Source organism: Nomascus leucogenys, chromosome 19 (assembly GCF_006542625.1).
Source record: "Nomascus leucogenys isolate Asia chromosome 19, Asia_NLE_v1, whole genome shotgun sequence".
NCBI lineage: Eukaryota > Metazoa > Chordata > Mammalia > Primates > Hylobatidae > Nomascus > Nomascus leucogenys.
Genome location: NC_044399.1, coordinates 26,496,086 through 26,521,916, shown reverse-complemented (window position 1 = coordinate 26,521,916; position 25,831 = coordinate 26,496,086). Strand labels below are relative to the sequence as shown.

At 45.2% G+C, this 25,831-nt stretch overlaps 1 protein-coding gene across 2 annotated transcripts in view; it reads right to left on the bottom strand.

Annotated features, from left to right (window-relative positions):
* MAPRE3 (microtubule associated protein RP/EB family member 3) overlaps window positions 1-23,434 on the bottom strand; it is a 56,762-nt gene extending 33,328 nt beyond the window's left edge. For both annotated transcript variants that reach the window (XM_030800013.1, XM_030800014.1), the window contains exon 1: window positions 23,047-23,434. The gene's annotated coding sequence lies outside the window, so the exon portion shown is untranslated. The remainder of the gene's footprint in view (window positions 1-23,046) is intronic.
* Window positions 23,435-25,831: the final 2,397 nt, after the last annotated feature.

Sequence of the window (25,831 nt, the reverse complement as noted above, 5' to 3'; positions counted from 1 at the left end):
CATTTCTTAACTTCCAACTGTATTTGCTCTGATTTCATGCTTATAAACCAAGCTCTGATTACCTTTCTGATTTTCAAGGCACCACGATACAGGGAAGAAGTATATTCATTAAATTGACTTTCGGGTACAAATGTGCCTAAGCAAATAAATGTAAGTCAGTTTTCTCAGGGCTTGGTGACTTCAAGAAAAGCTGATAATTAAGTTATCAGATCAAAAGACCTGAGAGGCTAGATCCTGAATTGTGTCAGTTTCCTCAGAACATGGCACATAGTAAAACAGTCAAGACAGCCAGATTATTATCATGTTTCTTTCAAAGTAGGCAAATGCAAAAGTATGCTGAAATGTTGGACAGCTCCCACACACAAAGATTAGGGCTCAAGCCAAATTCTGGGGTATTCTGGAAGCATTCCTTAATGTCAGTCTTCTCAATTAGTCTCTGTCTGGGGGGACAGCCCCATCTTCTACTCAAGGAAGCATGGTTCTCAAGACATCCACCATGAGTTCTTGCTTTCCTGCCAGGCATGAGCATTTGGACCCAATCAATGGTCATGGCCAAGCAGGGTCTACAGTAGCAGGATAAAGAACTAGAAATGTCCTATTTCCTAAATCCAGCAAAAATCAAGTTGGTAAGGCTGAGAAGGGGGCAGATGACTCCTCAGCTGGTCTTCAACCTGGCAATCTCATGGGGAGGGAGTCACATCCATACCAAGAGTTTAGTCACCACCTGAAGTGTTAGGGATGTCAGGCAGGAGCTACACATCCTCCCGACCTCCCCAGAACTTCCCCTCAAGAGGAAGTTTTTCTATCCCTGGAACAACTTCTTTCTGTGACCTGGAGAAGGACTTAGCTCTAAGTAGAGAAACTGGTATAATATGGTGGGGGACTCTGTAATTTTGACACCAAACAGCCTGAAGTGACTGATGATAGAACAGATGGTTAAGAAAGGAGCTTTAACAAACCAGTTTCTGGTTTTATTTTAATAATGTCCTAATTTTTTTAATTTTTTTGAGATGAGTTCCACTCTTGTCGCCCAGGCTGGAGTACGGTGGCGCGATCTCGGCTCACTGCAATCTCTGCCTCCTGGGTTCAAGCAACTCTCCTGCCTCAGCCTCTCGAGTAGCTGGGATTACAGGTGTACACCACCACTCCCGGCTAAGTTTTTGTATTTTTAGTAGAGATGGGGTTTCATCATGTTGGCCAGGCTAGTCTCAAACTCCTGACCTCAGGTGATCTGCCCGCCTTGGCTTCCAAAGTGCTGGGATTACAGGTGTGAGCCACCGCACCTGGCTAATAACATCCTAATATTTTACCTCATCAGGGCCTTCCAGTTAAAACATGCATGGTATTTCCAGAGAAAGGAAAAGTGGGAGCTATACAATCCCTATGACTAAACTGAAACTAGGGAAAGTAGCAGAATATAAAAAGGGCATGGAAGTACAACATGTGCAATAGGAAATAAAACAGAACCCTGGATTTCTCAGGAGAGAAGCAACACATTATACAGAATCAACACTCCATGTAGGAAACAGAAGGGTTTCAAATCATCTTCTCACTTCTGGCCTACACAGTCTTCACAAGGATATCAATGAGTAAGATGCAATTGATCCTATTTGATTCTAGTTTTATGGAACGTACACTACATTTCATGATTACAGTGGGTTGTGTTAAAACTATAACATGAATTCAAGGGCAGGGATGAGGCAGTATCTTACATTTGTCATTTTTAAATTCCAAAGCATGGCCGAAGTAGGTGCTTCATGTTTGCTGAGTGACCTGTATTCTCCTCCCCTCAAACATCCATTCCAAACTCTTAGTATAGGTCAGGATTAAAAAAAAAACTATCTGGGCTGGGTGCAGTGGTTTGCGCCTGTAATCCCAGCACTTTGGGAGGCTGAGGCGGGCGGATCACCTGAGGTTGGGCGTTCAAGACCAGCCTGATCAATGTGGAGAAACCCCATCTCTACTAAAATTACAAAATTAGCCAGGCGTGGTGGTGCATGCCTGTAAACCCAGCTACTTGGGAGGCTGAGGCAGGAGAATCGCTTGAACCAGGGAGGTGGAGGTTGCAGTGAGATGAGATCGTACCACTGCACTCCAGCCTGGGCAACAAGAGCGAAACTCCATCTCAAAAAAAAAAAAAAAAAATTATCTGACAACATTAGTCAGTGAGAATGAGTACTACGCTTCTCCTAAAATGTGACTTTAAAATTACATTTTTGTCAAAAGGTATTGCTACAGCACTTAGATATAAATATAATAAATATGAACATACCTCTTTTATTCTTCTCCCTTAGTTATGGAGTAGTAACAGTTTCTGATTTTCCAAAATCATGAGATTAAAAAATTATACACATCCAATCTCTCTTAGGAATTTGCCACAAAGTATATGTGTGTGTGGTGGTGGTGGTGAAGGGCAGGGAATCAATTTCCACGTGTGGCCTAAGGAGGTCAAGGTGCAAAGTCTAGCATGATTTACGCAAGTTATTTCAATAAGAGAAGGAGAGGAGGAATGCCCGATGCTTTTAGTGGAATAGAGAGAACACAGACAGTTGTTACCCATTTACATCTGGCCCAATTTGGAGTCTGAGAGTCTGATCTACAAATGCAAGATGGGATGGGTGCCTAGAAGTTGCCAGGGCCTTCCAGAGAGACCATTTAGGCAATCTCATGATTACAGGATTCTGAAGGGATGGAAATAGAAAGGAAATAAACTGTGTGAAAATAGGCCAATTTCTTTTATTTATGTGGGCTCTATAAAGTGAATGTGGAATTCTATTGTTTAGAAAAAGAGTAGGGGCTACTTCAGGGCAGGCAGACACAGCTGATAGAACTGGAGTAGGGATTTAAGAAAGCAAGTGGCAGTGACCCACAGACCATTTGTAGCCAATTGTCACCAACAAAGTCCTCTTCTCCCTATCACCACCACCAAACTGTTTCTTTTGTGGTGAGGCCGTAGGCTGTATTGGTCCAGCCACCACTATCACTTCCTTCCTGCTATTGTCTTTCCACTAGGACCAGACATACCAACTGACCATAGGCTGTACCTCAGTGGCAGACCCGACCTCCCCTGGGACTGATTGACTAAGCTTTCCTACAATCTGTTTGGATCTCTTTTTTTTTGGGGTGGGGGGGGACGGAATCTTGCTCTGTCGCCCAGGCTGGAGTGCAGTGGCATGATCTCAGCTCACTGCAAGCTCTGCCTTCTGGGTTCACACCATTCTCCTGCCTCAGCCTCCAGAGCAGCTGGGACTACAGGCACCTGCCACCACGCCTGGCTAATTTTTTCGTATTTTTAGGAGAGATGGGGTTTCACCATGTTAGCCAGGATGGTCTTGATCTCCAGACCTCGTGATCCGCCTGCCTCGGCCTCCCAAAGTGCTGGGATTACAGGCATGAAACTGCCTGGCCGTGGATCTCTTAAGTTCAGTAAGCACGTGGTGCGCACCCACTGAGTGTCAGGGAAATGCTGGGCACTGGTGACAGGCAGAAGAATAGCCTGAAGGCCTTGCCATTCAGGAGCTCACAGCTGAACAGTGGAGGGAGACACACGCAACCATAACATGATATAGAAGGGCTATAACAGCAGTTGATTCTTCCCTGTAATTATTTAAGCAATTACTCTCTTGGTAATTACTCTAATTGTTATTAAATTCAAAAAATTACAAAAATAGTATGTAGATTTGAAAAACACAGAGGTGTATAAAATTTAAAAGTTTCCTGTTACCAGGTATGTGTATTCCTCAGACCTTTATATATATTCAAACTATATATACCTATTTGTACAGTCATTTAAGAAAAACTGAATCAAAATAGAAATATTCTGTGATTTTTTTTTCTCCTCTAAAAATATGGTTAGTTTTCCATCCCTCATTCTCTTTGATGGTTGCATGGTATACTTTGGTATCTGGGAAGGATTCATTCCTCTGCAAAGGTTCAGGAAAAGTTTTGGGCAAGAAGTGATGTGTAACCTGGTTTTGAAGGAAGAGCGGGAGTTCACTTAGTGGAAGCAAGCCCAAAAAATGATGCTTCTGATGCATGCATAGGAACGACTGAGTGGAAAGCGGCTCAGGGAGTGGGGAGAGCATGGGGCACATAGGAGGGGTGTGGAAATACACAGCTTCCTTGGGAACCATCAGGAGTCCAGGGGAGCCACACTGTTCTTCAAACTTTGGTGTGCATCAAAATCACTTTGGGAATTTTTTGTTTGTTTTCAAGACAGTCTTGCTTTGTCGCCCAGGCTGGAGGGCAATGGTTCAGGCTCACTGCAGCCCCACACCCCTGGGCTCTAGCGTTCCTCCCGCCTCAGCTCCCCAAGTAGCTGGGCCTTCAGGCATGCACCACTGTACCCAGATAATTTTAAGACTTTTTGTACAGACAGGGTCTCACTATGTTGTCTAGGCTTGTCTTGAGCTCCTGGCCTCAAGCAATCCTCCCACCTCAGCCTCCCAAAGTGCTAGGATTACAGGCCTGAGCTACCACACACAGCTGGAAATTTCTTAAAACTGCAGCTTCGGCCGGGCGCGGTGGCTCACGCTTGTAATCCCAGCACTTTGGGAGGCCGAGGCGGGCGGATCACGAGGTCAGGAGATCGAGACCACGGTGAAACCCCGTCTCTACTAAAAATACAAAAAATTAGCCGGGCGTGGTGGCGGGTGCCTGTAGTCCCAGCTACTCGGAGAGGCTGAGGCAGGAGAATGGCGTGAACCCGGGAGGCGGAGCTTGCAGTGAGCCGAGATCGCGCCACTGCACTCCAGCCTGGGTGAAAGAGCAAGACTCCGTCTCAAAAAAAAAAAAAAAACAAAAAAAAAAAACAAAAAAAACTGCAGCTTCCCCATCTCCTAACTCAATATTCTGATTCAACAGGTCAGTGACCCCAAAGTCTTTTCTCTTAACCACCACACTAGGCTGCCCCTCCTTACGTGATAGTGAGTATTCACACCATCATTCATAAGACAAGCAAGGCAAATGAAGGTCCGGAGAGTCTCCTGGCAGCAGAGTGGAGCATCCTGACTTCCTTAGATTTTGCTGTCACTTGGCCATCTCATTTTTAGTTTTGTAGAACCCTCCTCTACACCAGCTCTTCACTTTGTAGTTTTATATCACCTTTCATCTGGGAAGTTCAAAGTATTCCCAACTCTGACCTGATGATCGGGCAATGGGAACAGCAATAACCTCATTTTACAGAAGGATACATAGAGGCACTGGGGAACCAACTTTCCTACCCTGATGAGTCACACCACAGCTGAGAACAGAATTCAAGCCTGCCTTTCATTCAGTTCCTGCTGTTATTGTCCTTTCCCTTGCATTGCATGGGCTCAGGATCACTTTCTTATTAATCGAGGCGGTGTATGGAAAGCATCCTGCACAGTGCCCAGCTCATGCAGAGACGAGTCATTTCTTTCCCTGACCACAACTAAACAGGGACTGCCTGGGGCTTTGGAGCCTAGTGGGTGTTTCTTAATGTTCTGCAAAACAGCCATCAGAAATTCTACACAGCCTTTTCTTCTTCGAGTGCCAAGAAAAACTTCAGAATGCCATCACACAGTGAAGGGTGAAATGGTGGCATCCCAAGGCTTGGCTTCTTTATCAATGTGGGATACATTGGTGCTGGAATTACATGGCTATTATGAAAAAGCTGAGGTGGTGATGCTGTCTACCTGTCAGGCAGCAAGAATGAATAATAAACTGGGACTTCACCACACACAGAAGTGCTGAGCTGGAGCACAACTCTTCTCTAGGTCCAAGGGGATACAAAGAGAGAAGCAGGAGAGTTTTTCTGCCAAGGAGTGTCAGGGGTCACTTTTGGCTTTGGGTAAAGGTTTTCAAGCCAAGATCAACTCCACATACCTCAAGGAGGAAACCCCCTCTAGGGAAGAAGTTCCCAAAATTTAGGGTACATATAGGTGACTGGCCTATTACTAATGCAGATTCCTTGGGCCACCTCAGAGAGGGACAGTTGTGGGCTGGGGCTTCAGAGTCTGCATTTTTCGCCAGCTTTCCTGGTGAGTCAGCAGCAGGACTACACTTGAGAACCCTGCTCTAGAGAACACACACACAATTTCCCCATTTGCCAGCACTGCTCTTGTCACTGTTAATCAGTCAGAGTGGCCTGACTATTAAGCTGAGTCATGGCAAAGCGTGATTTCTATTTTGCAGTTTTCCCTCATCTCCAGAAACTTCAGTCTCCTTTCTGGTTGGATTCCAGAATGTTGTGATGAGATAAAACAACTTGCGGAACAAATATAAAGAAATTTGCTGAAAAATTTCAATGATGAGTTGCAGCTATTAATGACCACTTAGCTAATTGGTTTCTTCTGCCAACATTTTTAAAAGCAGCTAAATGTACGCAGTGTTCTTGATGCTCTGATATACAAGTTAAAAAAAAAACGAGCTAGAGACTAGGACAGATATTACCTCACACCATCACAGAATAATGAGATGCTGGAATGTCCTTGTATTTAAAAACTGTCAGGGAGGAGCCTCCCCTTCTACCAGGTCAGGATGCTGGTCCCATGAAGACAATGGTATCATTTTGCTGTGGCTGCTCACAGTGGGCCAAGGGACACACCATGTAGCAATGGCTCTGGCAGTTAGAACCTGGCCTCCAGCAGGCCCGCCTGCTTAGGAGCTAGTGTTGTCTAGAGAGGTGGCCCCAGGAGAATGGGTTCTTTTTGTGTCCCCTACCTTGAACTTCATGCTTTAAACTAGAGCAAGTATTCAACAAACTTCTTTTTAAAGTGAAATTCATTAATTGGAGTCTCAGACCTTTGTGTTATGAAAAGAAGAGCTGAAGCAGAATTAAGCCATTAATTATCTGGCAACTTTCCGAGGCATGCACCATAATTTCTCATAGTGTTTCACAAGCATGTAGGAGGTGGCTGCTTGCTGACATCTTTGTCTAATGCCTTGTCCTAGAAATGAGTCTGGGTGGTTAGGAACACAAACATTTCCATCCTAATAAGATTCTTCTCTGACCCTTTTATTTATTGTCAGATGTCTTTTTGAAATACTCCAACTTTATATTCAACCCCTAGAAACTTTTCTTTCTTTTTTTTTTTGAGATGGAGTTTTGCTCGTTGCCCAGGCTGGAGTGCAATGGCGCGATCTCGGCTCACTGCAACCTCTGCCTCCCAGGTTCAAGCGATTCTCCTGTCTCAGCCTCCCGAGTAGCTGGGATTACAGATGCCTGCCTCCATGCCCAGCTATTTTTTTGTATTTTTAGTAGAAACAGGGTTTCACTATGTTGGCCAGGCTGGTCTTGAACTCCTGACCTCAGGTGATCCACCTGCCTCAGCCTCCCAAAGTGCTGGGATTACAAGCGTGAGCCACCGCGCCCAGCCAAACTTTCTCAAAACAGGCATAAATATTTTCTAGTGGATAATTTTAATGCTGAGAATTAATTCTCTTCCTCAGTCCCAACTCTACCTCTTTGAACTCAGCATGTCTTTCATCTGTAAATATGAAAATAAACATTAATAATTAATGCTTTTTCATCCTCTTCAAGGAGGAAATTTTTTATTTTTTTATTCCCACATTACACTGATATACAAGGAGGAAATTTTATTTACTTCTGAGGAAGAAATCATTTTTTCCAGAGCTAGAGAGATAGGCAGGAGCAGAATGGGAACTCAGCTTTTGATGGTCTTGATGTGAAGCCAAACCGCTTCAAGTAATTCCGTCTGACCTCAAGGACAGCTATTACCGGGGCGCTTCCTCCTGAGTTCTTACCTCTAGATGGAAACTCTTTCACACGGTGGCTCTTCAGCTTCCCACTCTCCCTCTAACCAACACTCCACAAGCACCACTTCCATCTTCCGTAACATCTCCCACAGCCCTCTCACTCTCCATTCAAACAAGCGTGCCCCATTACCTCTAATCCCCACACCAAGTCTACTGCTGTGATTCATCCTCTGGATCTTCTCCAGTGGCCAGTGTGTCCACAGGCACCAGTGCTATGATTCATGGCTGCACGGAATGCCCTTACTGGCCCAAACCAAAGGCCCATCCAGCTTAGTCTGCCTGAGAAGGACCAAAGGTGAGTGCTGTAGAAGACCCTCCCCCACGCCCTCACCTCAAAAACTTACAGGGAGAACCTCATCTTGCCTAGCTCACATTCATACCCCCATTTTTCTGTTGCTGCTCACGTAGCTTTCCATGTTTTCTGCCTGAGAGAACCTGTGCAGGTAATACATTCCATGGATACCACTTCTGTATAAAGAAGTGTTTCCTTTGATACTGCTTTTCTCAAGATTCAGGGAGTAGCATCTAATTTGAACATACCCATACCATTTAGGCTTACAGACTATGGTAGGTTCTCAAAGATGTCCGTGTCCTAATCCCTGGAACGTGTAAATATGTTATCTTAAATGGCAAAAGGGACTTTGCAGATGTGATTAAGGTTTCTGTGATGGGAAGATTATCCTGGATTATCTGAGTGGGCCCAATGTAATCACCAGGGTCCTTATAAAGGGAAGCAGAAGGGTCGGTCAGAGAACAGTGATGATGGAAGCAGAGTGATGCGGTGCCAGGAGCCAGCGAATGTGGGCAGCCTTTAGAGGATGGAAGAGGCAAAGACGTCGATTTTCTCCTGGAGGCTCCAGAAGAAACACAGCCTTGCCAACACCTTGATTTTGGCACACTGGTACAGCACTGGTCTGGGCCACACCTGAGCAAGTGGGGAGGGTCTCCAGGGCCTGCTTCTTCCATATTACTGCTATAGGAATAGCCTCACCCACTCAGATCTATGCTGCCAGAATGCTCTCTGGCTAAGCGTTTGCACATGGAGAAATGAGATGTACAGAACAGAATTTGGAACGAGAATATTGTGAATTATCTCAGGAGCTGGGAAGATGGCCCAGGTGGGATTCTGCCTGACTTGAGGAAAGGCCAACATCCTTCCCCAAAAGGGAAGAAGAGTTTCAACAGCACATGTCTTAACAATCTCTCTCAGGGCTGAAGCACCATCTATCTAAATGGTACTAAGCAAATGATATGAGGCTAAAGAAAAAGGAAGAATTCAGGACCTAGGCATGTCCCTTCTACTTCTTCCCAAATGCTGCAGTAAACTCAGGCAGTTCAGCCAATGATCTTGGGCATTTAGACACCTGTGGGTAAGTTTAGCTAAGGCAGAGTTTCATTTTGGTCTTAAACAAGTCATTGCCCCTATGTTTCAGCTTCTCCACTGGCACAATGAAAGCATCTCCCAGGGGTGAGTTCAAAACAGTTCCCTGACATGTCTTGGAAATAGTGCTACTGGGGACAAAATCAAAACCAATGTTACCTGGGGCAACGGGAAGTGCGTTCTGCATGTAATTTACACTGGAACTTGATATGACTACTGGAAAAACTATAAATGAATATGATTCTTAGTTAAAAGATTTATGTGCGACTGTAAGAAAATGGAGTAATATGTTCACCACAGTAAAAAGCAATGGTGGCAACGAGCTTTCTGTATGGAGGGGCTTAGGGTTGGTAATCTGGTGGGAAGAGGGAGCTAGAAGAAAGTCTTGAAGCTGCATATGCAGAAGAAGGACACATTTGTATTTGGAGCATATGTTTCCTTGGGGCAGCTTTCAGGAAGAGGGTAGTGCTAAAGCCCACCCAAACCACCCCCTGGAGCCACTGCTGTCTGAGTGGTAGAATTAAAAGTAGTTCTAATTTTCTCACTTACTCTTTACTATCTTTTCCAATTTTTCTATAAATGAAAAATAGATTCCATGTTTTTAAAAAATAAATAATATGTTAGTATGTGTGTAGAAAAAAGTTGGAATATTCAACAAAATAGTGGCAGTGATTCTCTTTGGGGGACAGAGTTATGGAGGACTTCTACTTTTTGCATTGTGCATTTCTGCAATGTTTTAATTCATAAATATTTAATTCTAAAAGCAATTTTGAATTATATTTGTCATCCAGCAAGGGGTTTTTGATTATGACTATACACTAAAGGCATTAAACACATAACAGTCTTAGAAGTTTCTCTGAAAATATGGGCAAGGTTGTAATGATTTTGAGAATAATATATAAATATATTTAAATTCATGGGAAAGCTAATGCACGGATACAAACATTATTAGGGTGAGGGTAAGACAGTGATGCAAAAATTCTTGAGTGTTCTTCAGAGGGGTAACTGTGGACTTGGCAGTCATCTGAGGAAGTTCTTTCCAAACCTCAAATCCCCAACAAGGGGAAGGGACAGGGTGAGGGGCAGCTGCTACCCAGGGACACCTGGAGTCAAAGGCTTCTCAGTTGTTTCTCTTTGCTTGCCTCCTGCCTTCAATGGGTATCTGGGAAAGCTTCTTAAGGAAGCTGACAGGCAGCCTCTTTGGAATTAGAAAAGGCTGTCAATTCCAGAAAACCAAGCTGAAAGGAATATATAAGATCTTTTAGCTAACAGCTCTGGGAGCTTTACAACAACTAGTTATTTCCTAGTCCCTCCCAAAGAGGTCATCTGCTCTAGGTGGCAAGCAACATAATTTCCACAGAACAGCTAGATACTGGCAGAACCATCTGAGTTCAAATGATGAATTTTAAAGATAAAGGTACAAATGGGATCTTCTTAAGTACCCTTGACAGGGCCTGCATTATCACTGAGTTCCCAGTACCCTACAAGAGGGCCTCAGAGGCATGAGTCCTCTTGTGTTATGACCTCCTAACACATCCTGGAACAGCCATGAGGCCAGGGCAGTGCCTTGCTGGGTCCTGAAAAATCAAGCCTTCCAGGCCAGGAGAAGTTCAGTCAGAGGCTTGCATGTCTGAGAAGCCGCAGGGGAAGCAGAGCAGTACTTGGGGAGAGTTGGTAGGCAGGGTTGGGGGTGCTGACTGGAGAAAAGGAGTTCTGGAGCCTAAGCTTGGAATTCAGTGGGCTCCTGGGTCAGGATCTAGTCATCCATACCTAGGAGAGTGGGAAATGCACCCTTGGGAAAGGCTCCACTACACATTTGATTTTTAATTTATGCAAACACAGATTATATGGTGGGTTCCGTCTCTGAATGTCTATCTCTGTCTCTGTCTTACTGGAAGCTTAACTCTGCCCAAGTGAGGCTTTATTGAACAGGATAGTGGTAGCGGTAGTGGGATCTTCCTCTCATGTCTTTCCATTTCCCTCTGACAGGAGCTGGTTTGGGCCTTCTTAGTTTTCAATGCTACTCCCAGTCTTGAGAGTCTTTGAGTTTTGACTCTGAGAAGTCTAAAACATTGCTTTTGCTGGCACTCGTGTCCATTAGGGACAAATGTGAGGGCTTTTTCGTTAGTTACTGTCGTCACTATCTACTCACTCCTAGGTACCATTTCATAGAACTAAGGATGGACAGCAACAAATATGCCTTAGAAATCCATTCATTCTGCAATTATTTGTTGAGCCCCAGATACTGCTAGGTCTTACATGGTCCCTGCCTCATGAAGCTAGTTATCTACTGAAATGGATAAACAGTAGTAAAATATTCATTCTACCTAATTATATGCCAAGGGCTAATTATTCTCAGGTAGGCTGACTAGGGGGAAAGAGAAAAAAACAGTGGCAGAAGGCTGTGTTTACAGAGAGTCCATTTAATTCCACAGGCAACACAATGCACTTTTGCTCCTACCCCACCTGGCTTGAGGCCTGTACTGCAAGCTGTTTGTTCCTTCCTGGTAGGGACTGGCAGGGAGCCATACTTCTGCTTAGGTCCTGGCTTTCATGAGACAGGACTACAAAATGTCCCATCAAGGTAATGTCAGTGTAAGGCCCTGGAAAGAAAGCAGCCCTAGCTTTTCCATTTCCACAGGTTGACTCCTGCACCTAACTTTCCACATATTCCTACCTTGTTAAGTCCCCTGCCATCAGCCCCTGTGGCTGCTTTGCATGGTGAGCTGTGTAAATGGCTTCAGTTGTGCAGCATGAAAGTAATGTGAATCCAGCAGGTGGAATAAAGACCATAACCCAGGGTGTCAAACAGGGTCAGAGTCAAAGTGGATGATCTAGGAGGACATGAGAAAGAGAGGGGTCAGGGGAGGAAAGGACCTTAGGCCAAGTTTCATAATAGGCAAGAGAGAAACAGGGCTGTCATATACAGTTGTACACTTTTTACACTGCACAAAGCACCTTGTGGAGGAGGTGAGTGAGGGCTGGAACCCTCACAAAATGAGTAGAACCCAAGCTCCACTCACAAAACTGCATTCTTAGCGAGGGACTCTTATCTGTCTGGAGGAAGAACCTTCACTCACAGAGGCCAGAGAGGCATGGCTCAGTAGGGATCTGCTCAGAGAGTTGGAAACCACCAGACTCACGCAACAGCACATCTAAGAGATGACTGTCAAGCCTGGGAAGACGGGCCTCCTTGGATTTTGAACACTACTGGAGTGTAGGTGGAGGAGGGCTGCTGGCTGGGTGCCGCTCTGTTGTGACAAGCTGAGACCACAGAAGCCACTGACTGACAGGTGGAGGCTCCTTAGAGGCCCAGCACCTTTTCAAGGTAGGCTCCATGATCCAGCTCCATCTTCATTTCTCCTTCATCCATCTCAGCAATCCAGCCACACCTGGAAGGCACAGCTCGACTCCTGAGATTTCAAATATTCCTTTAAGAAATGTTAGTGGTTACACATGTCTGTGTTAGAAACGTAAACATTATACAAAGATGAACAAAAGTAAAAGAAGCTTCTGCCAAATTTTAATATGAAAATCTTCCTCTGTCAGTGGCCTCCTTACTGCTCATCCCTCATATTCTAAACCTGTTTTCTGTTCCCACTGGCCCCTGTAATTCCTCTGCCTCCTCATTCTGGCTGACAACCAGCGCCTGTCTTCGACTTATGGACCTTCCTCCACCTCCGGCCTTAGGGCCAGCTACTTCACTGCATCTTAAGTTTTGCCTCCTCAGAAACCTTGCCCTGAACATGCCAAGCAACACCCAGTCCTGGTGACCGCACCCCCTCACTGCTGCTTCTCTGGCCAGAGGACTTTAAAGACTCAGCCCATTATGAATTCATAGGTCCAATGCAGCATTCACAATAAGACCTTTATTCATCTCTCATATGCCCAGACTTATTTCTCACTGTGGGTAATTCAGACCATCAAGAACTCAATTCCCCACCAACCCTCTCCCTCCCCCACCTCAGCAAGTAGCCTTGGCTCTATTTTACTAAAGAAAGAAAGGTCTTTTCTTAGGAGGAACCCCAGTAATCTATCCTGGACTTCACCCTAAAAGTCAGGGGTAGAAAGAGCCATGCCCTCTCCTCTTCAAAGTAACCTTTCCCTGGGATCCTAAAGATCATTCCTTTTTGCTTTATTTCTCTCTTGTCCGTGTACTATTTTCTTTGGATAACTCCTTTTCCCTTCTGCCATTAAACATGCTCAGACCTCCTTCTTATAAAAAATGATTCTTCGTCAATGCCAAACTTTTACTCTAATTGAAAGTTGGTTAGATCACCATGAAGAACATTGTATAAAAAGCTTATTAAAAAAATTGTACCCTTTGCACCTCTGTAATTCCACTTTATGGAATATACCATGAATAAATAATCCACAAAAGAAAAAAAGTCACTTGTACAGTAATGTTCAAATCAGAGATATTTACACTTGCAAAATGTTGGAAATACTCCAATTGCCCAACAACAGATTGAGGTTAAGCATACTGGTATCAATATGATGGGATACCACCAAAGGAATGAAATATTTGAAGTTACAAATATATGGATTATGTCAATATAGAGAAGTCTGCAGATGAAGCACATTTTAATACACAAAATATATTTTAAGAACCACATATTACAATTTTATATGTTTGCTGATAAAGAATAGAATTATTTTACAAAAATAAAATATTTGATTCGATTGCTTCTTCTGGTTACTACTTTCTTTCCCTCCCTGCTGCCATTCTCTGGTAACCAGCCATTGCTTCTATTTTTCTCCGTCAATTTTCCCCTTAAACCACTCCCGTGTTTTACTGGATACCCTAAGCAGTCATCATGACTGCCTTCTAGTTAAATCCTTAAATCTAGTTAAATCAGCAGCACTGAAACTCTCTTCCAGACATTTTCTCTTCCCTTGCTGCTGAATCATCCTAATTTCCCGCCATCTTGTTCCTTTTTTCCTAACTATGGACAGTTCTCAAAGCTTATTACTTGGGGCTCTGGTCTTTGTACTCTGCATGCAAGACCTCTGGAGAGATTCCTCTGAGGGAAGCCAGCCCTCCTCTGTGCTGCTGACTCCCACTCTACAGCTCCATCCACAACCTGACCCTCAGCTTCCGGTTCTATGAGATCACTCCACTTGGATGTCCTGCAACCCACAGTCACATTGTTTTTAGCTCTCTGTGTCTAAAAAGCAACTCCTTTCCAAACTGTCTCTTCAAACTTCCTAATTTCTGGTTAATGTCACCAATATTCTCCAAACTCAAAACCAGCACACATCCTCAGTCTGGTGAGGCTGCCCTGCCTACAAGCCCCACCACACCCCTTCCCACGGCCATTCCTTTGCTGATGCTGTACTTTGCCTCATAAAAAGCCCTCTCTGGTGTTCTGTCAACTCACAGCTTGCTCATCCTTGAGGCAAGGTCAGGTTCTGCTTCCTTTGTGAAGTCTTGTCTTTTTTTAATAGAGATTGGCCCTTACTCTGCTACCCAGGCTGGAGTGCAATGGCATGATCATAGTTCACTGCAGCCTCAAACTTCTGGGCTCAAGCCATCCTCCTGCCTCGGCTTCCTTAGTAGCTGGGACTATAGGTATATGCCACCATGCCTGGCTAATTTAAAAACAATTTTTGTAGATGGGGTCTCACTATGTTGCTCAGGCTGGTCTTGAACTCCTGGCCTCAAGTGATCTTCCCCCCTTAGCCTCCCAAAGTGTTGGTATGACAGGCGTGAGCCATTGCACCTAGACTGAAGCCTTTTCTGATTACTCCAGTTCACAATGATTATTTTCCTCTCAGCATCCTTTTGGAATTTAGACTCTGTAGTACCAGTGACATCCAATGCACTGTTCTTTTCATTTCTTTTGCCTGTCTTCCTCAGCTGTCGTCTGATGAGTCTCCACATCATCCTGCACACCCAGCTCCAGTGTGTCTTCATCTCTGAAGCCTTTCTGGCTCTCACAGGCTCAGGGTGACTCTTCTGGCTTGCCAAAGCACCCTTTCCCATAGCTGGTAAAGTTCCATCCCCTCATGTTGCAGTGACATATAGTTTTGTGTCCAACTCTTTTGCCAGAATATTAGCTGAATTCCTTAAGGGCTGAGACTGTGTCTTATAGAATAAGGCACCAAAGATGTGTTTCTGACATGCAATATTGTCATATGCACTAATCATTCCATATATCCATCTTGTCTTCCACACACATTACAGCCTCCTCATGGACAAGGTTTGAGTCTCATTTCCTTTATATCCCATAGTGACTAACAATACAAAACAGAGAAAGGGCTTGATGAAGAATACATGCTGAGAGCATGCTTACATGTCTTGTGAAGATGATATGCAAATTTATATGAATAATCTGTAAACCCGGGAACTATACTTTTGGGGTAATAGAAGTCTTATCAAGTTACAAGTGTCTCAAGACACTGTACCTTGCTATTTTGGCGCCAGCATAACACATCTCTGTACTTAGCAGTGATCCTGTCACTTAAGAGTGTTAATAGGATGCCTAAACTGAGAGCTTTTAGCTATGAGCTCTACCCATCTAAAATCAGAACAAATCAAGGACCAAATCAGAGTCCCAGGTAAGTGTCAATAACCTTCAGGGAAGCGGGTGGGGGTGGAGGGTGGCTGGTTGCCAAGAGTCTGGTGCTGCGGAAAGGCCTGGCTACACAGCACGCATTATGCCACTGGAGATAAGCCTGCGTTAAACACTCCTCACATGGGAAGGGTATCTAATTTCATCTAGTTGTCTAAGACCTGCCCCTTTCACATGGCAACATACACCTTAGACCCAACTATGATCTTGCTGACTCAGAAGCAGCCAAGATTTCATCTCTTACCAGTCAGAAAATACCATATAAATTACAAGGTGACCAGGACCACAATGCCCTCAAGATAAGATGACTGTTTCTCCCACAATCACTCTCTCCGAGTGGTGGAGTCTCTCCAGCCAGCCATACCCAAAGACTTGCTCACTAATAATTCCAGGCAGCAGGGAAGGACCCCACCCCATCTGAGACAAGTATTTGGGTAGTCACACCATTAGGAGGAAGAGGCAGATCCTGCTTAGCAAACATTTATCACAGCACAGGCCGAGCTATGAGACAGGCCATATGTTCTTCAACTCGAAGTCCCGGATCCTCAGGAGGAGGCCAAAGCGCCCCTTTCTCAGTGCTCAGAGCTGGGCAGACTCCACTACTGGTTGAAGGCAGGTATCAGTCCACTGGGCTGGGCCATCTAGGCAATGTACAGTGTGTGTGTGTGGATGGGAAAGATGAGGCCAGAGGACAGCTGCCCGGCCAGGCCCTTCTAACACAGTCAGCAGCTCCATGGACCTGGTGTGGCACAGAGGGAGTGGCCTAGCCCATGCCTACATAGGGCTTCTGCCCATCGGGTGGCCATGGGTGGGCACCCAACCCTCTCCATCCCTGGAAGGAAAAAGGGCCTCTGAGCTCATGGCTGAATGGAAGGTGACAAAGGGCAAAGGGAGGAAGGCAACCGTAGCGGGCCTGGGCAAAGTCTTTTGAAACAGACAATTTCGACAGGTGCACATCCACACCAAAAACGAGCAAAAGCCTCAAAAAAGGCCCCTGGAACACTGGAGAACTGGGAGTACAGAGAATCTGAAAAGACACCTGGGAAAAGAAGGCCACCTAAAACAGAGCCCTGTGGTATACAAGGTCTTACTAAAACCTTCTGATACATTTAAACAGTGAAAGTAAGAGGCAAAGACGACTCTAAAGATTGTTCTACTACATGGAATCTAGAAGTCACTGGTTTTAAAATGTCATAATTAAGTAACAGTTGCTTAATGCAGAAAAGCTTAGAAAACATCAACAAGCACTAAGGAAAGCCATTCGTTTTTAATCCCATTACTCAATCACTTACGACTTGGCATATGCTCTTCTAGTATCTTTTCATGTTTTTCTTCATAAATATGGGTTTTTCCTTGACATACTATTTTTCATCCTGCTTTTTTCATTGATATTAAAAGTTCTGGTATTAATATTCTTCTCCAAATGTTTTTAATGCCTGTGCAGTATTTTATCTGGGTGAGCCTGACCAATCCTCAGTTGCTGGCACTTTTGGTTGCTTTCAATGTTTGATATTACTAGTAATGTTGCATTAATAAATCTTTTACAATTATTTCTGTACACACCTTTTATTTTCTAAATATTGCTAGAATGGTACTTTCTGGTCTAAGGATATACATCCTTTTAAGCTTTTTTATATATAGTCAAACTACAAGGCAGATTTGAAGCCATGCTTCTTGCTCAGTTATTTTAAACGTATCACACAAGTGGTATGTATCTCCTATATATAGGAAATAGTTTCAGGGAAAAAAATGGTTTTGCATGGAGTTAAAGCATTTTAGATAGGACAAGTCCTTATTTACTTGAGGCAAATGAAGCGTCCAGAGCCTAAAACACTGATGTTATGCTAAAAAGTTGACTAACAACATCTGGTCAGTTTAGCAAAGCTGGCAGGGCATGGTGCTAGTGAGTGCAAGATCTAGGCTTACGCTAGTATTGGCCAGTCAACTCTACGCACAAGAAAAATCATATTTGGCCACAGCATGCTTCACGAAACTTGGCTAACTGTCACACGAAATTGTACTCTTGGCCAAAGGGAAGACTGGGTGATGGAATGTGAATTACTCAGCATAACCCATCCTAACTCCTGGGTAAGCAACCCAAAGCACATGTCCAAATAATAGGTGTGTCATCTTTCTATAATAAACATGACATCTGGCTAGAAAATACAGCTGGCCAACTTACGACAAAATTAAAAGCTCAATCCTTAAGGATTTTATCAGAGTTTACCAGTAATTCCTACCAGAAGCAGTTAATAAATGATTATGTAAAAGATGTGCTGTACCAGCCAGGTGTGATCTAGAATTTAGCTACACAGTGTGCCAGTATTTCAGCTTGGGTCCCTTTAAACTTCAAGCCCTCTTGACATTAACTAAGAGGCAAGGATTTTTCATGAAGGTCATATAGTCAGATGCCATTTTCATCAATAGTTGAAAATTAGTTTATTAGAATAATTATGATTATTTTAGCTGGTCAACAGATGGAGGGGACTATTCTCAAGAGGGGAGTGAAAAGACTAGGAAGAGGTGATGAGGTAGGTGGTCAGTTAAGTACCCTGGGCTGACCGGGAAGCAGCCACTTTGGAGGATCCTGCTCTCACTTAAAAGCTTGGTTTGGTGCAAACTGCCTGGGCCTGCTTGAAGCTGTCAAACCCTATTTGCCCCAGGCATGGGAGGCTCCAAGTAAAGGCAGCTGCTTCTTTTGTACCAAAATGTATTTACTGAACAACAATCACTACCCATTCTATTTGGTCTTCATTAAATGACTAAAGCATACATGCTTCTTATAACAAGTCAAATACAAAAACATATGAAGTAGAAGTTCCCCTTTGAGTCTCCTTTTCCCTTCCCCACACCCAAATCCCACCTCCCAGAGGTAAACACTATTGTGTTTCTCTTTTTTTCAATCTTTAGATGTCTATACATGGGTATTTCCTTCCCTACTGAAATTTATCTAGGAATTTAAATTCACTTTTGCTCTTGCACCTGAACAGCTTGCCCTGGTTCTTTAATTACTCAGTAGTTTCTGCCTTGAGCCAGTCTGTAATTCTCTTCATCCAAAATGACCTCCCTTTACCTCTGCTCACTGGCGAGGTTTCCCTCCTAAGATGAATAGCTCCATTCCCTTGACCTCTGGATCTCACGGATGCAGAAGCTGATTTTAGCAAAGTCACCGATGAAATCTATGCCTCTACCAGTTGAGGAAGTCAATAAGGGCCACATGTGTGTCCCTCACAAGCAAGAGCTCAGCAGCTTTTCTATTTCAAATGAAGACCACTCCCCAGACTGGCCTCCCTGCTGGAGGACTAGCCACCCCCACCACACACCCAAGCACACCACATCTGTGCCTCCTAAAGTCAAATGCTCCTGTCCTGCCAGTCTTTCAGGTTGGCTGAATACATGGAGCAAAGATATATTTCATATACTCCTGTTTTGGCAGTTGAAATAATAATGCAAGTGCCGGGTCTTCCCGGGACAAACCTTTTCTCTGTTCCTGTCAAATACCGAGAGGGGTGCTGAGAGATGGGGGCTACGAAACTGAGCGTCCAAGATGGACCTAAATCACGAAACAATTTTGAAACCATTATTTGCTATTTTATGCTTTAGTCAATATAAAATAATCATTGCTATTTCTTATGAAGCAAGCACTCTACATACTCCCTTTCATTTAATCTTCACAACAACCCTGTAAAACAGATAGTTATTATTTCAGGGTTATAAATGAGAAAACTGGCATTCAGAGGTAACATAGCTTGCTCAAGGCCACACAGCAAGGAGATGGCTGGATGGGGATATGAACTCAAGTCTGCCTGCTTCCAGAGGCCAGGCTGCCTCTGCGTTTCCCAAGGAGAGGGTTTAGAAGTCCTTATGGCTCCCAGAAACTACAAAAGGCTCCATTCTGAGAGCTGGAAGATAACCCCGCAGCTGCCCAATGTGCACACTCCTCCTCTCAGCCCCGTCTGCCTCTCCACCTTGCTTTCTGGAATGCAGCAGTCTCACAGATAAGAAGTAGAAAAGACTTCAAATACCCAACTTCACATTTGCTTTTCTGTTAGTCGATGCAAATTAAAAAAAGAAAGACCTTCCTGAAGTCAGAATGTGTGATAAAAAAATATTATTTTTAAGGTGGCAAGAATAAATATTTAGTTAGACAGTTTGACACAAAATTTTGCCTGGCTGTGCAACATCTCAGATGACAAAACAAGCCCTTGTCTACAGGGCTAATTACAGACTACTAAATTATTTTTATTAAAACCCTTTGGAACATTATGAGGGGTGAGGCAATATGGTGTTGAAGAATAACTCTAGTCCGGAAATCTGGAGATCTAATCCTGACTCAGCCACTACTAACCACCAACATTCATCTGCCTAGTGTACACAGTTTACAAAGTGTTTTTACATACGTTCTGCATAGGTTGGGTGACCTTAGGTAAGTCATTTAACTTTTGGTGTCTCGTGTCAACTTTAGAAATGAGGGCATTAAACTATACCATCTGGGGTCACCTCCAGTGCTAACATCCTAAGGGAGGGAGACATGTGCCTTGGGACCTTTACAAATGTATCTATAAGCAAATCAGGGCAGATGCATTCTGTTTTAAAAAACTATTAATTTCTGTTCCGCTTCTGACAAATGTTACTCGGCTAAATTCAGGTATAGCTCATAAGACGTTTGCTGCCAGTGAGTTCGCTCAGTTTCTGGAGAGTACCACATTAAGACCTTGGGTTGGATTCTCATATGGGAACTTTCCTCCGTTCAATAGCCTCCTACTATGCCTAACTCCAGCCAGTCATCTTACAAACACAACCCCACAATGTGTGCTGGCATGCAGGAAGGACTGGAAGAAACTCATCTTCACAATGCATGCGCTCTCAGGACGGTAGGTCAGAAACGGCATCATCACACAGGAATAGTATCAATAGCATTCTTTCTCAATTCCAAGATTCACAAATCCTTCCCTCAAGTCTTGCCACTTCCTGAGGGTTTTAATGTTTCTAAAATGAGGATGCACCTTGGAATCAACATATATATATTTTGATCTGGTAGCATTAGATTATTTTACCTAAAAGCTGTTGGTAAATTGCTGGTGTGTCTTAGAATCAAGAATACAGTCCTACAAAACCTCAGTATCCATTACATAGATTTAGGTCTAACTTGGTTCAAATCATGTCCCTCTCCTTGATCTTAACAATTACATTCAGCAACAGCTGGATAGGCAATGTATAAGACAAGTATTAGTCCTGTTTCCTCATAGTAGCAGTTTAAAAGGCATTCCATCATTATCTCATAAAACACTGGTGTGGATTTCAAAGGCAAATTAATCCATATAAAAACTACTCTGATCCTCTGAAAATGTACTATCGCATAGCAAACTGGAAAGGAACATTTTACTTACACCCTCCTGATCTATCTAGCCTTGACACATTTTCTTCCTCCTTAATTCACAACCCTCCACCCCAGTAATATCGCTGATTCCGAAAATACACTCAGCCCAGGAGGAGCAGCTCTCCAGCACAGCTGTCTGCTCCTGCCCTGCTCGGGTATTTTGGTAAGCTATGTGACACAGGACCACACAGAAGGAATGCCACTCTCAGGCCCCACGGTTCCCATTGCCCCACAGGCAGGTGCATCCCACCAAACCCCAGTCTGGCATTCGAAACAGAAGAAACTGCCCTGCTGGATGGGGGCTATAGTTTTCCTGAACTTCATCTCTATGTTTAAAACTACGGCGACAGCCGTCTTGGCTACTGTAAACTAATCTGATGGGCATGGGGGCAGGGAGTGGCTCTGAGGAGGCTGCCAATAGGCCATGATTGAGCAAAGTAAAGGAGTGAAATAGTTATTTCTCATTGTTTGCAACCCCGGAAACTCCAAATGAGTGGCTCCTTCACCATGATTTTTAGAAATGGACCATGCGTTCCTTTTACCATCTGGAGTAAAAATCCCAAAGCCTCTTGTGCGGTAGATCTAGCTTATATTTACATGTGCTTTCTAAAAGCACACTGAAATTTGGAAGTCAAATAAAAAAGAAGTTGACAATGAGGTACACACATAGTAGTTAGGGGCCCTCAAGTTGAGACATGTTTATTAAGAGTTTCTGGCTCTGGGCCTTAACTCAGACTTCAGCTCAGTTTTTCTGGAAAAAGAAAACTGTTTGGGACGCTCTTCTATTCCAAGAACAGGGACTGCAAGATGGGCAGGTGGAGGGGTAGCAAACATAACCCAGGGAATTGTCCCAATATGCTAGAACCCCTATCTGGTGACAGCCCTCACAAAGACACACAGCTGGAGGAGGCACAGTGTACAGGCCTCACACCTACACCATGGAGAAGCTTCGATTTTTCTCCTTCCTCTCAACTCTGCACACGTTATGTTAAAACTCACTACTATCCAGTTAGTTAATTTACAGGAATCCAAGATCAAGTCCTGCCACAGCCCCTTCATATATAAACAGTAAGCACTTCTTATGGATGGCATCAGGCCTTTTTCCAAACCTCACATTATACCAGGGTTGTAGTGCGATTAAAAAAAAATGCATTTTAAAGAGTACCGCAAGATGCTTATTCACAACACCACACCGGAAGCACAGGAACGTGGAGCTCCCAAACGCAACCTTTTCTCCCTTCCCTCCACTACTTCTACTCCCCGCTCCACACCAGCGGCCGGCTGGGCAGTAGCTCAGCCCACTAGAAGGCCACCAGGCACTAGCCGCGTTCATTAAACGCTAGATGATCACGATGGGGCTGAATCCTTCCCAGCCAAATCTATTCGAAAAGCCCTGCAAGCTCTGAGCAGCCAGTGAGAACTGTCCAGACCTGCTTCCCCAAACCAGCCAGGCAGGAGCGTGTGGGGAAGAAACCTGAGGCCCCCAGGCTGGGCCTGGCCCGATGTTCCCCCTCCCCCAGGTCTCCCCTCGCTCTCCTGTCACTCTTTTTATGGCACATCACTGGGGAGAACCAGAGAGGCCGGGAGATGTCAGGCCTAGGAGGAGTGAGGAGGAGGGAGAAGGGATAAGGGCGGACGGGAGGTAGTTTGGGGGAAATATCAGTCCAGGGCAGAGGTGCGGTGGCCACGTCTAGTAGGGAAGGACCCCCAAGGTGGACCCGGAGAGACGGAGGGAAGGGGAGAGGAGGGAAGGGGAGGGGGAGTGGCTGGGGAGGCCGGGCCGCCGAGGCCGGAGGGAACCCGGCGACAGGGATGGAGGGGGTTGACCGGCGCGGGGAAGGCGCGGTCGGGGTGCGGGTGTGCGGGTGGGGAGGCGGGGGCGGGGGGAGGCCGGTTCCCCTCCCCCAGCCCGGGCCCTGGCCTCCCGCTGACTCAGCCCCACGGCGTCCGTCGCCTCGGCCCGGACTCACAGTGCGCGAGGCGGCTCCGGCGGAGGCGGCGGGGGAGGGGACAGGTGGCGGGGGCGCTGCGGCAGAGGCTGCGGCTCCGGCCGGCGGCTCCGGGGCGGAGGGTCCTAGCTGAGGCCGCCGCGGTCTCCGGCTTCAACGCACAGAGACTGCGGGGGACGAGGGCACTGCGCAGGCGCGATGCGGCCGCCGCTGACAGTCCGAGCGGGGCGGGGCCAGGGCACCCGCCGTCTCCAAGGCAACTGAGCGGCGGGAGGAGGACAGCCCCTACCTCCACCTTGCCTTAGCGACTGCGGCGGGAGGCGGGGGGCGACAGGAACAGGCCCACTGCGTTGCCGTAGCAACGAGGAGAAGAGAGCGCCTCAGACGTGTGCGGCGGTACCGAGGGAACGCGCCTACCTCGTCACCATAGCAACTGGGAACAGCCCCTTCCTTTTTCCCTGGCAACAGGGTAACAATCCCTCCGCCCTGTCTCATCACAGGAGGAACAACCGTGTACACCTGATTTCAGTAGCTGGATGACGGATTTTCATCTTTTATGGCTACGGAAAAGGAAAAAGAGACGTTTTTTTCTCTTTCAGCGACATGGAAGAGCTAAGGCTGGGTTTTATCTCCTCTCTTGGCGTGTGGGTTCCAATCACAGTCTTTTTCTCCAATCCCCAAATTCAATTTTTTTTCTTTTTTGGGACGGAGTTTCACTCTTGTCGCCCAGGCTGGAGTGCACTGGCGCGATCTTGGCTCACTGCAACCTTCGCCTCCTGGGTTCAAGCAATTCTCCTTCCTCAGCCTCCCGAGTAGCTGGGATTACAGGCATGCGCAACAACGCCTGGCTAATTTTTTGTATTATTAGTAGAGACGGGGGTTTCATCATGTCGGCCAGGCTGGTCTCGAACTCCTAACCTCAGGTGATCCACCTGCCTCGGCCTCCCAAAGTGGTGGGATTACAGGCGTGAGACACCGTGCCCAGCCCAATTTTTTTCTACCTGTTTTAAACATCCCCTTTCATCTCCTACCAGAGAGTGTACCCTTTACCCTTAAATCGAGCTAACGAAATCGTCTATCCACAGATCACTTGAGTATTTGTCAGTCTTATTGTCTCTCTCCCATTGCAAGGATAAACACCTCTTATTTCTTCATCTTGCTCACTATCTGGTTGGCAGTCTACTTCCTCATAACCAGCTCCCTCTGACACGTCCATTCGTGTTCCCGAATTCCCTCCTCCAAGCATGCTGTTATGGATCTCCTCGGTTCTTCTCGATCCCCCTTTCCTCTCCACGCTTGCTGTCCTTGTCCTGCACTGCTCTGCCCAGGGCTCCAGTATGTTCTTTCCCCCTGTGACTCCAGCATCTTGGTTCTCTTTGTGCTGATGTCTTCTGGCTCTTCCTCCCTCAGCCCTGACTCCCATGGATGCCTTGAGGTCACCTTTGTACTCACCCTGTACATTCCTCCTTTCTTACACACACCTTACACTATCGTCATTTGTTTACGTGTCTGTGTCTCCAATCAGACTATGTGACCCTGGTGGGCAGGAATTCTGTCTTTTTCATCAGCTCCCTCAGCATCCACCACAGCATGTGACACATAGCAGATTCTGAGAAATGCTTATGTAATTGAATCAAATGAAGACAAATCTTTTCCTTTTTCTTTTCTCTGGCCTAACTGCCTCAGAGTCCCAGTCCCCATTTTTCTAATACCTTTACACATAGTTTGTCTTTTAGTGCTATGCTACTATTATAAGTCTCTCATCTCCTTAGCTTTCCATCCTGTTAATTGAGACTCTGGCATTCTTTATTTCCTGAATCCTCGCCTCTAGCTCTTCTCTCTTCTACACTATCCAAAATGTTTCTACTAAGGTAAATTTCCTCACTGGGTACCAACCCCGTGACTCCCATACCCTCCATAATCAGCGTAAGCTCTTCACACCTAACCATCCTGATCATCCCCTAACCAGCTCTAATCAAGCCCTCTTGGTGAACGTTACTGGATTCTGCTGGGCTTGTTGACATGCCAGAGATGCGGCATTCTCTTCAAACAACTCAAAAGCAAGAACTCACAATCTAGCATTCTCTTCCAAATCTCCCTGTCTAGCTCCCACAGTTCCACCGCAGGATTATTGGTGCCAAAGCACCCCAACTAAGCCCATTTTCTTGGGGAAAAAAGAAGAAAGAAAGTTACAAATAGAGTAAGAAAAGAGAGGGGACACAGCACATCCTCTCTTCTTCCACCTAAAGCAATTCTCAGAAAGGAGACAGCTCTTTGTAGACAATAATTCCCAAAACAAATCAAGGGGTTAGGAGAGTAAAAACCCAGGCTACACTTTTTTCTAGCCACAGAGTTGGACAACTGAAGCTGTTTCTAACTGCATCTGCAGGGTATCTGGGTGTCACCAAGGCAATAGGGAAATCGCACGATCAGTTTATCTTGCTTTCCCATTCTGAAGTTCCAGCTCAGCTTCACTGTTACAGGTATAGACTTGGGTGGTGTAGACTGCCCTGAGTAATCTTGAGAAGAGGCTATGATCCTTGTAACCCCACCCCTTTGTCATACACAAGGTAGAGGACCATTCTGCAAAGAGTTCCTTTATACCCTTCACCCAGATTCTCTACATATTAACATTTTACCATGTGCCATTAACTATTGCTACAAAATGAATCACTCCAATTCAGTGGTTTAAAGCAACAACCACTTCGTTATCTCCATTTCTGTGGGATGGGAATTCAGGAAGCCCGCGGTTGGATGGTTCTAGCTCAAGGTGTGAGTCAGAAGGTGGCTGAAACTTAAACAGCAG